The 13,297-nt window shown below is 37.2% G+C and overlaps 1 pseudogene; it reads left to right on the top strand.

Annotated features, from left to right (window-relative positions):
* The first annotated feature begins 6,338 nt into the window (after nucleotides 1-6,338).
* On the top strand, nucleotides 6,339-12,082 carry LOC121780154 (annotated as a pseudogene).
* The last annotated feature ends 1,215 nt before the right edge of the window (nucleotides 12,083-13,297 follow it).

Here is a 13,297-nt window from a genome sequence, read left to right as displayed (position 1 = left end):
AAGAAAAGTGGGTGAAAAAAAGTTAGTGGAATAGGAGTCCCACATGTTTATTAGTTTTAAATGAAATGTGAGTGAAATGAGTTAGTGGAAAGTGAGACCCTATTACCATTTATGGCAAAAGTGAACCGGGACTCCTATTCGCGGACGGACTAAAATGAAAAAATGGGACTCCTATTCGCGGACGTAGGGAGTATAAAAGTTAGTGGAAAGTTAGTGTGTAGAATGCATGGAATGGCTAGCCTATTAATAGGCTCGGTCCACTGCAGGGGTCAACAGCCATAATGGCTGTCATCATTGCTAGACCGTAACGGTCGTCGGTTACGAGGCGTTACAAGCCGTTATGGAGCAGAGAGGTTGAATCTAGAAGCTTCTAGGTTCATTCACGACGTGGACTATCACGTGTCAGCCACGTTGGCTTTACCCGCGTCATACTTACGAGGTGTCATCCAGCTTGGCTCGCTGACGTGGAAACGGTGGTGGTCCAAAAAAGAACTAGACCAGTCTAGGGTCAAACCCAACCACCGAGCCACACGACCAAGCCCAAAGAACAGTCCAAAGACCACCCAAAGACCAATTGCCAAGATCAAAGTCCAAGATCAAGATTGGGATCGAGATCGAGATCAAGATCGAGCTCAAGCCCCGCGCCCACGCCACCGAGCACGGGCTCGGGCTCGCACGTGTGGGCTCTTTCACCCATCTTGGTCCACTATAATTATTAAGTAACATAAAGTCATTTAATTTATACACATTAAAAGATGTGTCTCTTCTCCAATGTGGGATAATTAACACTTGTTTAATTACTCCTAAGCTTAAACTCCTAGCTTTATTAAAAGCTATTTATGCCCACTTTAATCCACTATTTCTCACTCACCGGAAATTGGAATTGAGAAAGTGAATATACTACATTTATCTACGTAAAATGTAGATCGACGCTATATCATTTAATTTCACAAATCAAATGTCTCGTCACATTAACTAATTGGTCAAAGTCCATTGACCGGGCATAATCAACTCATGATTTCAATAATCCCCCACATGAGTGGAAATTGCCAATGCATATGCGTGCAGACACAAGTTCAAACCCTCACGAGGTATATAAGCATAAGGATAGGTAACTTTTAGTTTTGAACCTTCCATAGTCAACGCCATCGGATACACAGGCGGCCTAGTAGCGCGATGCTTTGAACTAATCCCCCACGGCGTGCACCGAGACAATGGTGTTAACACTTAAACACCTCAACCTCATCCGTTCTCACGTTTTGTGTCCTTTGCGGCCTTGGAAACCACTTTGGATTCATAAGTGTGTAATTTGAAGCGGCCACACTTCACAGTTACATAGGTGATTCCTACTCGAGTATCTTGCCCTACTCGGTCCTCCTTGAGAACTCAATCTCCTTGAGATCCTTAGGAGTCATTAAAAGTCATGGACTTAGCCTCACCACAGGCAAGTTTTCCAACACTCTATTGCTCTCTAGGGAATAGATGTAAATGAGTGTTTCACACGAACTCTCATAGCTTAGTTGTCCCTTTGAACCAAGTTCTTGGGATCTCCAGTCATCATGGTTGGGTTACCACTATGACAGTTCTTTAGTTTGTGGATTTCAAACTCATTCCCTCTAGGCAACTTATTCATTTGATCACGGTTTAATAACCCTTGGTTAGCGGATCCGCTAGATTATCTATTGACTTTACATAGTCAATTGTAATCACGCCTGTTGTGATCAAATGTCTCACGGTGTTATGTCGTCGACGTATATGTCGAGACTTACCGTTATAGAAGCCATTGTTTGCTCTTCCGATAGCCGCTTGGCTATCACAGTGAATCAACACTAGTGGCACTGGCTTATACCAACCTGGAATATCTTCAAGGAAGTTTTTAAGCCATTCGGCTTCTTCAACCGGCTTTATCTAAAGCTATGAATTCCGATTCCATGGTTGAACGGGCTATACAGGTCTGTTTTGTGGATTTCCACGATACAGCACCACCCCCAATAGTAAAGACATATCCACTTGTTGAAAGTGAGTCTCTATTATCGGATATCCAATTTGCATCACAGTACCCTTCAAGTACCGGGGGGTATCTCGAAAAGTGTAGCCCATGATTTTGAGTATGTTTTAGATATCTCAAAACCCTTACAAGAGCTCTCCAATGCTCGTTGCGTGGATTACTCGTGTATCGACTCAACTTGTTTACGGCACAAGCAATGTCCGGCCGAGTGCAATTAGTCAAATACATAATGCACCCAATGACCCGTGCATATTCTTCTTGTGCAACGGGTTCGCCTTTATTTTTGCTCAAGTGACATCGGAGTTCAATTGGAGTCTTAACCGGCACGCCATCATAGGCTTTGAATTTCTTCAAAATCTTCTCAACATAATGAGATTGGGTTAAGATGATTCCATCAGATGTTCTTAGAATTTTCATTCCAAGAATTACATCTGCTAGACCCATGTCTTTCATGTCAAAGTTTCTCTTTAACATGGCCTTTGTATCGTTAATCACTTGAGTGTTGCTACCCAAGATTAACATATCATCAACGTAGAGACACACTATAACATGACCGTTATCAGTGTTCTTAATATAGACACATTTGTCACACTCGTTGATTTTAAAACCCATTTGATAACATCACATTATCAAATTTCAAGTGCCATTGCAATGGCGCTTGTTTCAATCCATATAGGGACTTGATTAGTTTGCACACCTTCTTCTCTTGTCCAGGTACTACAAACCCTTCGGGTTGTTCCATATAGATTTCATTCTCTAATTCACCATTTAGAAACGCAGTCTTAACATCCATTTGGTGAATCTCAAGATTGTGCAAGGCAAGCAATCGCGAGAAGCACTCGGATAGATGTAATCCTCGTTACAGGTGAGTAGGTATCGAAGAAGTCATGTCCTTCCTTTTGTTTAAAACCCTTTACAACCAATCGGGCATTAAATTTATCCACTGTTCCATCGGCCTTAAATTTCCTTTTAAGCAACCCTTTGCACCCTAAAGGGTTTGCACCTTCGGGCAAATCAACCAGCACCCAAGTGTGGTTTAGCAAATTGAATCAATTTCGCTTTGAACAGCTTCTTTCTAATGTAACCCGTCTGGGCCATCGAATGCTACTTTTATTGACGTTGGTTCTTCATCCAACATAAGAGCAATGTAGTCAGGACCAAATGATTTTTGGTGTTCTGACTCTACTACCCACTTCTTAGAACTGCAATCACTTGGATCAGGCCTTGCACGCTTACTTCGATTCAGCTCTCCATCTTCAATTCTTTTCTCAGAATTGGTTGTGATCTCTCTTGCCTTTGCAAGGAAATGTATTTTCTAGAAATACGGCATTCCTTGACTCGATTGTTGGTCCTACTGTTATAGTCGATATTTTAGACTTGTGAACAACGAATCTATATGCACTACTGTTTAGTGCATATCCAATGAAGATACAATCGACTGTTTTAGGTCCAATTGTAACTTCTTTGGGCGGTGGAACCATCACTTCGCCAAACACCCCCACACACCCTTGAGGTATTTGTAGATGGTTTCCTTCCTTTCCACAACTCATAAGGAGTGGTGTCCTTACCTTTGCGTGGAATTTTGTTTAGGATATAGTTGGCTGTCAAGAAAGCCTCCCCCACATGTTATGTGGTAGTCCTGAACTAAGTAGCAACGCATTCATCATCTCCTTTAGAGTTCGATTTTTGCGTTCTGCTACACCATTAGATTGTGGTGAATATGGAGCAGTTGTTTGATGAATTATACCACTTGCGTTGCATAACTCCTCAAACGGGGCTACATACTCTCCTCCTCTATCACTTCGAATTGCTTTGATTTTACAACCAAGTTGATTCTCAGCTTCCTTCTTATAATTTTTGAACGCTTCTATTGCTTCATCTTTACTTCTTAAAAGATAAATGTAGCAATATCTCGTGCAATCATCTATAAAGGTGATAAGGTATTTTTTACCGCCTCTAGTTTGCAAACCATTTTAAATCACATACATCCGTGTGAATTAATTCAAGGGGTTTCGTTTTCCGTTCAACTGAGTGAAACGGTAACTTAGTCATTTTAGCCTCAAGACATATTTCACATTTGTCTTGGCTACCTGCTTCAATCGCCTTTAGTAAATCTAAGTACTAATCTTTTGACGGCTTTTGAATTTACATGTCCCCAATCTACAATGCCATAAAATTTGAACACTCAGTCAAATAAGAGGAAGTAGATTCTTTATTATTATTAGCCAATGGCTTCGTGACACTTCGAGTTGCCACACTAAGCTTGAAAAGTCCATCGGTTACATAAACTTTTCCGAGGGACTTCCCAAACTTATACAATGCAAACCTATCAGACTCGAATACAAGTTTAAAACCCTTTATTAACTAGTATTGATCCTGACACTAGGTTCTTGCGGATGTCCGGGACATGCAGTACATCCTTCAGCGTAATCGTGACGCCAGACGTCATCATGAGGATCACATTTCCGATCCAAGGAGTTCAGAGGATGTTTGATTCCCCATGTTGATCTTCCTCCCTTCAACAGCAGTGTAGGAGGCAAACTTGCTTCTTCTGAGCAGACATGAGCAGTAGCGCCGGTGTCAACGTACCAGCCGCCCTTGTTGTCAACAATGTTGACTTCTTCAGTGACCACAGCAATAAGGTCGCTTTCATCCCCAGTTCTTGAACTCCTTCTCAACGACGTGGGCTGCCGGCTTCTTCTTTCTTGGCTTCGGCAGTCTTTGGCAAAGTGGCCAGTTTTGCCACACTTGTAGCATTCGCCTTCAAATTTTCTTGTAGGCTCTTGCCCTTCCCTTTGTCATTTTGACGGTTGGGCGAGGGCGTTTGTTGGAGGTGCTACTAGAGTTGAGTTTGGGGAACAAGCGCCTTAGGTATGATCCGCTTAGCGGGAATACAGAAAGTAGTGATGGTATTGATCTCGGACTTTCAGTTATACAAAGGGCGTTGGCAACGTGTGCTTAAGAGCACGAGAAGCGCGCCGTCGTTGCCGGTGTATACACGCGCTCTCCGGTTGCTCGTGTGGGATGCCGTCCATCCAGGCGAAGGTGTGGCTGTTTCACACTCTTAGAATAATAAAAAAAAAAAGATAAAAATACATTTTTGGAGGAAATCAAGTACATGGGTTGCACCGCACTTCTTTTCGATAGCTTTGATTCGAAGCCACTTTTCTGGTGAAGAATAATAATAAATAATTTAACGTCGTTTAAAAGTAAAGAGAGGTGTTCCCTTGGAATATGCCAACTAGAGGCAATCTCAGTTACATATACAATCATCATTCATCACTTTTTGGCTTTTGTAAAAGATTCTATTTTCTACATTGGGAAAAAAAAATTTACCCCGTGACCCTTTTCTTCATTTTTTCTATATTCGTGTTTACGTCATTTCTTTAGTGGTGTATCTAAATGCTCTTTAGTGCTATTTATAGAATAACAACCAAATTTAAAAAATGATTTAGTATAGTTATTAAAGGCTATTTCGGCTAATCAGTCACAATCGAATTAATTACTTCCAACGTCCTCGATTAAGAATCACACTTTGACCAGACACAGATTTTAAGAAATGTCAAAAAAAGTTGATTGAAAAAGTTATGGAATGTGTAACTTATTTTTAATTTGGTTTTATAATAAAATGTAAGTGAAGTGAGTTAGTAGTGAATCTGAGAACTACTTTCAATTTACAGACCGAAATGGGAAAGTGTGACTCTTAATCGGGGACGGAGGGAGTATAAATTTTGCTGTATCTATTTTTGTTTTTTAAACTAATTTGCTTAAATTTTTCTAACCGATTAAATCAAATTATGAGTCTATACATTTTATCGTTATACTAAAAAAAACATTGCCTTTAAACTTTTTTGAGGATATTACTTAGAACTTGGGAAATCTTGAACTTATATATACATGTTTCAAGCACAGCAAACAAGTTAATCTCCACAAACCAAAAAGAGATTACATAAATTTCATTTACTCATTTCTCGTCTAACTTTCAAAATGGACACAATCTACCATTAATCCAAAACTAATTTCATGAAAAAAAAACTATGTAATCTACTTTTTTTAGGGAAAATTAATATAAATTCGATTCACTAAATATTTACTGAACCTTCTTCAGATTTTCACCAACTCTCGTCGCCGTTTACCGACCCGACCCGACGGAAATCGGTTCGATTCACGTCGCAATCAGTAACTATCGTTCTGTCTTCAAATTTCTGTGTATTTATATATTTATTTATACAAACTCTAGAATTGCAAAGTAAATACCTCTCTCTCTCTCTCTCACTGTTTCAGCATAGTCGCCTGAATCTGACGTCATGGCGCCCGCCGCCGCAGCGAGATGCGATGCGTCTCCAAGCTCTCTATTGACGATTTGGCCTCTGCCGCCCCCAATCTCCACAAAAACCTCTCCCTCCTCTCGCCGATTCAGGTCCACATTTCTGTCCCGATCGTTGATTTCTATGCTTACATGGCTCAATTTCAGTTGTTTATTTATCGATGCTGTGTTTGTGTGTGCAGGTGGAGTTGGCGAAGATGCTGCTGGATTTGAATCAGGCTCACTTGTTCGAGCATTGGCCAGAGCCCGGTGTCGATGATGATGGCAAGCGTGCGTTTTTCGAACAGGTAGTGTTGTGGTTGCTTCACCTGCGTCTGTATTGATTTGAATTGGCTGCTCAACTTTGGATGAAACTTAGGTTTGGGTTTAGCATTTTGGTTATTCATGCCAATTTTCATATTTTTATGTATTATTAGACAAAAAAAAATTGGTGTGTTAAGTATAACAGTTGATTATGCAGAGATCCTTCAAATTTAGATCACGAAATTGACGGATGAGTTTTGAACATTTATAGTGAAGTGATCTCTAACTAACACCTATAGTTTACATTTTCTACTAACGTTTTGTACCTTTAGCTAAATGAGGATTGTTTTTTTTACTAGAGCTGATTTTTCGTGTTTGTTGGTTCTGATAAAGTTTTTGGCACTTAGTCTTTTGTCTTTTGATGATCTTGTAGGTTTTCGGCTTAATGCAAGCTACCCTGGTGGCTTAGCCTCTTACATTACAACTGCTCGGGAACTTTTGGCAGATTCGAAGGCTGGAAAGAACCCATATGATGGATTTTCTCCTTCAGTAAGTTAGATTTTCCTCGACTGATATGCTAAAGAGTTGACATATGCGGATTCATTTCTTTTCGCTGTAATTTAAGATGAACATGTGTTTTCATATTACTCTTTGATCTTGTCTGGATTCAAATATTGTTTCGACCAAACCAACTGGCAGGTTTTTTGAGGAATCCCCTGAATTTTAGATTTAGTTTTGCCTCTTCAGTTGGCAACGTAACCTGTTTTATCACTTTAATCTTGAAAGTGGGTATACTATACTCACTTCATATTGTCTTCGTCTGATTTTTTCTCATGTTGTGCGTGAAACTTTGGGAAACATAGGTACCATCAGGGGAAATTTTGAATTTCGGTGATGAAAATTTCATTCAATTTGAGAATGCGGGTGTTCGTGAGGCAAGGAAGGCTGCGTTTGTCCTTGTTGCTGGGGGGCTTGGAGAGCGTCTTGGCTACAATGGTATAAAGGTAAGACAATGGTAGAAGTACTGTAACTGTTCCATTAATTTATGCAATTGTTTCTGGTGTTAATCATTCTATTTGATGTTCTGATTATGAACTTTTATTGATTGCTGTGCTTATGTGTATTATCTAATACTATCATTGAGAACCTTTTCATGTGCTTATTACAGGAAATATTCAACTTCAATTCATTTGACTTATAATTATTCTACCCTTGCAGGTGGCTCTGCCATTGGAATCTACTACAGGAACGTGTTTCTTACAGCACTACATTGAATCTATTCTTGCCTTGCAAGATGCGAGCTGTAGGCTAAGTCAAGGTTCGTATATGAATCATATCTCACTATAAGTGCTTAAGTAGTTGACCACTTTCCATTAGTTATTAGGTTATTGAACAATATGCATTAATTTTAGGTTATTCTATCTTACTATAGAGAAGTTAGTACTGTTGATATTTGCTATGATGATTTTCTCCAGATACAGAAAAATCTTTCAAGTAAACACCTTTAAAAAATATTAGATCATACATTGTTCATTATTTTTTACATTCTTACAAATTCAGGTGAAGGACCAACCGAAATTCCTTTGGCCATTATGACGCCTGATGATACTCATTCACGTACCACAAGCTCTTAGAGGATAATGCTTATTTTGGGATGAAACATCACAAGTAAAAATGATGAAGCAGGTGATTTTCTGCAAAAATTATCTCCTCAAATAATTTAGTGAAGTTTAAACTGCTTTGAAATGAACTTCTATACTTCATTGCTTCCTTTGATATTCAGGAGAAAGTTGCTTGTTTAGATGATAATGATGCTAGGCTGGCTGTGGATCCAAATAATAAGTTCCAAATTCAGGTGTCTTTTCTTTTGGATATCAATCTTATGAACCAAATTAATGTAATAGCTTATTTCAGATATGTGACTGTTATTGAATGTTGTCCAAATCTTCTATAGACAAAGCCTCATGGCCATGGTGATTTCATTCACTTCTTTATTCAACAGGCCTTCTTAAAGAATGGTATGCACATAAATTTCTTGTTTTGATGCTAGTGGTTTTTTCTCCGTCATGTTCAAATCTTTAGTTATGATTCATCCTATGTTCTACATTCCAGGAATGCTGCTGGACGCAAATGGGTTTTATTTTTCCAAGATACTAATGGTCTGCTTTTCAAGGTTCGGTTGAAACATGAATTTTTGGAGCTAATTATTCTTGTTATTGTGCATAGTTTTATGAATGTCTATTTCCTGCTTAATTTTTTCACATTTCCTGATCCACAATTACAGGCAGTTCCATCTGCATTGGGTGTCAGTGCCATCAAAGAGTACCATGTTAATTCTCTGGCAGTTCCCAGGAAAGCTAAGGAAGCTATTGGAGGAATTACTAAGCTCACTCATAAAGATGGTACACTATTTTGATCTTGTATGCTCATCATTAAGAGTGATATATTAATTATTGAGTAGAATCACATGCTTGCGTTGGGAATTAACTTTTCTGCAGCCTCTTTTTGTGGCTATTTCTTTCTATTAACGAGTAGGCAAAGTCTTACCAGTTACCATGCAATGTAACACATCATCCATTATTCCCTCCTAAAAGAGAAGAATGTATAGTGTACCTTTTATGCTCCTGACATTTTATTCCAGATTGTCTTCATCATTAATTAAGCTAGATTTCTTTATGCACCTTTATATAATATTTTTATGTGAATGTATGCCATAACATTATTTAGCAACTCTCTTATACCATTCTATTGAGATATTGAAGCATAAATTTTGGTCAGGGAGGTCAATGGTGATCAATGTGGAATACAATCAACTTGATCCGTTGCTGAGAGCTTCAGGGTTTCCTGATGGTGATGTGAACAATGAAACAGGATATTCTCCATTTCCAGGCTACATAAATCAAGTATATATATTGTCCAAAGCTATTGCGCATACCTTTGTTATATTATTTCAGATGATCTAGCAGTGTTAGTGTGACGAGTCATGAAATCATGTGGTTTTCAATAATGCCTATAGTTGGTTTCTGAATATTCTGTGATGAGTCATGAAATCATGCGGTTTTCAATAATGCCTATAGTTGATCAAGCAGTGTTAGTGTGATTAGTGTGATTAGTCATGAAATTGTACGAATTAATGCATTTGCATATCTAGTATTCCGAATATTTGATTTTACATTTTCTTATGTAGTTGATTTTTGAAATTGGCCCTTATCTGGAAGAACTTTCAAAAACAGGTGGTTCTATCAAGGAATTTGTTAATCCAAAGTGAGCTATCTGTCTCTTACAAAACCATTATATTTCTTCTCTGCTTCAACGGGGCACTTCTGGGGTCTTGTGAACTTGCTGTGTTTTTAATAATTTACTGTCTGCTTCAGATACAAAGATTCTACTAAAACAGCTTTCAAATCATCTACTCGGCTGGAATGTATGATGCAAGATTATCCTAAAACTCTGCCACCTTCAGCTAGAGTTGGATTTACTGTAAGCATAACCCCTAAATTCTAAAATTTCAAGATTTTTTTCTTCTTTGTTTCTTATGCCCTCTGCTGTAAGTTCTGGCTTTGACATAACAAATATGTGGTTTATACTATTCAGGTAATGGAAGCTTGGCTTGCTTATGCACCTGTCAAGAATAACCCTGAGGATGCGGCTAAGGTATGACTATACATTTATCTTAGCATTTTAGGTAACAATGTTGAAATCTGATGTATTATTTCAGAAGCTTGTTTGTTTGGGAGAAGTAAATTGTGTGTTTATTGTTTAGAGATAATTATGTAAATATAACCTATGCTCTGATCCTAAAACATAGTGGTAACAAAATTCAGAAATACTAGCTTTGCATACAGATTTGATTTCTCCAGTATTACTTCATTGGCTTCAAATGCCTAACCTTCTGCTGGATCACAAAATGAAAAGAGGACACAGTCTCGTATACAAAAAAAATCTGTAGCATGACCTGTTTCAACATATTACTTTCTATTAACTCGGAAAATTTCCCATGTTTCATTTATCTTTCTGCTGACTAAAGGAGACAAAACGAGAACTTGTTACTTGAAGTTATTGAAGTTACACTATTCACTCTGGAAAATACGCGAGGATAGACAATTTGTTCAATAAATTCTCTTTACTAATTATTTGTTAACCTCAATCATCTTTCCTTGGAGAAACTCTTGTACACTGCTTTTGTGCTTCATGCATGATATAACTTGAAAATGTTTTTGGATCTCACTTGTATTTGAACTTTTAAGGTACCGAAAGGAAATCCCTATCACAGTGCTACTTCCGGGGAGATGGCTATATATAGAGCAAACAGCCTTATTTGAGAGAGGTATTATACTGAAAATTCCTAAACATATAAAGGTTTATATGTAAACTCGTTTCCTCTACCATTGAGAAACAAACTGCATGCGCTTTCTAGCTGCTACAAATCATACTATGAATTTTTTTTTCACCAGATGGTCATTGTTCCTTACATATTCTAAACATATAAAGGTTTATACGGAAACATCATTTAATTGTTTTTCAACATGGAACATCATGAATCAAAAATATGTTTTGCAATGCTGTTATCTCAGTGATTTTTTCCTTGTATGCGTAAGAGAAAACAATATCTCACAAAACTGGATTGCTATTTGGTTCATTACCACCCATAAGTATCTTAGCTTTACCAAAGAATTAAAGCTCTTCTCATTACCAATCTGTTGTTTGAGCTTGCAACTGAACATGCTGTTGCATTATCAGGCTGGTTTCAAGGTGAATGACCCAGTTCAAGATGTATTCAATGGGCAGGAGGTGGACGTATGGCCTCGTATTGCATGGAGTCCTAAATGGGGGCTTACATTCTCAGATATCAAAAGCAAAGTCAACGGAAACTGTTCCATTACCGGAAGATCTACCATTGCCATAAAGGGCCAAAGCATCTTTCTCCAGGATCTTGCCTTGGATGGAGCTCTAGTTATCGATGCTGAGGTATGTTACAGTAAATCTCACAATTGCCAACAACGGCTCTTTTTGACGATACAAGGAACCTGAACCTGATCACTGGTCATTTTCACAACAGGTTAACGTAGGAGGAACTGTGCACAACGCCGGATGGGCCATTGAAAAAGTCGATTACAAGGATACTTCAGTGCCTGAAGAAGTGAGGATCAGAGGTTTCAAAATTATCAAAGTGGAGCAGTTGGAGAAGACATACAATGAGCCCGGAAAGTATTCATTAAGCCCCTGAGATCTGATTCAGATATCGGATATCGAATATAGAGGTCTGTCTTCAACTACTTGCATGATCCAATCCTACTTTGTATGATTTTTGTAACATTATATACATCAAATGAATTCTTGGGGCATCTGTAACTGATCAGAGAGTTAGTTAGTTAGGTGGGATTTTGATGATTCATGCTTTGAATATAGAATAATGGAAGAAAATTAGACCCTATCTAAGCTGACTGCAATTGTTTGGATCCCATTTCTGTGATATTTCTCCAATTTCATGTGGCTTATATTTCTACTTCACTTGTTTAAAAAAGTCTAATTTTACAATTGACTCGTATGAAATTAAAGTTTATTTTGTGTTTGTGTTCTTTCCTCCCTTATTTTTCTTGTTATAATTCCACATCGTATTGACGTTGCTAGCTATTTAAATATCTAAAAGTCTTGATTTTGGGGCATCAAGGGTTGGAATCTTATTTGAACCAAATTAATTTGCTTTTTCATATAAATACTAATTTTGCTAGAAAAGTAAATAAATTTGTAATCTTGTTTCATCAATTTTCACTAAACGAGTTTGATGTTTGAAGAATGAAATTCAACTATGAATCTACAAAAACGTGTTGTTACCTTTGACAATTTCTTTTCCTGCAATGGTTAGGAAGTTCAAGCTGTTCAACATTCAAAATGTGTTATATTAATAAGTTAAGGCCTAATAATATGCTTGACTTCAACATATTTTGTATCGTACAAGATATCAATCTTATACTAGTACTTGGTTGGTACTATATTATTATTTTCAAATTGCAACACATACTCCAAAGTAATTTTAGAATAAACTGTGAGAATAAAAAAATATTATTGTCAATGAAATAAAAATAGACTCACACTCTACTCTCCAAGTAATTTTAAGTCAAATTAGGATCCGTTTGATAAGTTATACTAATTTACGATATAAAAATAATTTAGATATTATTATACTATTATTTTGATAATTAAGAAGAAATAATTAAGAAGAAACAAGAATTCTAGTTATAAATTTGCGTTATTTTCCTTGTTAACAAGATTTTTATCACTTTTCTTATTAAATAAAAAATCAAATAAATATTAGTTTAAAATTTAAAAAATAGATTACTTTCTTAGAACATAAACGAACCCTTAACTTATTGCTGGAGATGATATGTAAAATCTCATAAATTCGTTCAATATATTAAAATGGCATAAATATATTATTGTCCATTTTTATCGCCTATAATGACAACGATTGAATACTAATGTCAATATTATAAATATTGTAAACTGAATTTTCTTCTTCAAAAACCAAAACCCTATCTTCCTTAGCAGATCGTCTTTTGCGCCGACACAAAGAAAGGTACGTAACGCTTGTTTCTCATCTTCATGCATAGGGTTTTCTTATTCTTATTAACACTACTTTTCTGGCTCATCAATAGAATAGATTATATATTCAATTGTCCGGCTCATAAATAGGATAGATTCAGGATTCATGCTGTTCT

The sequence above is a fragment of the Salvia splendens genome, chromosome 19 (assembly GCF_004379255.2).
Source record: "Salvia splendens isolate huo1 chromosome 19, SspV2, whole genome shotgun sequence".
Lineage (NCBI taxonomy): Eukaryota > Viridiplantae > Streptophyta > Magnoliopsida > Lamiales > Lamiaceae > Salvia > Salvia splendens.
Note: the sequence above shows the minus strand (reverse complement) of the source record. Positions and strands in the feature narration are given on the sequence as shown.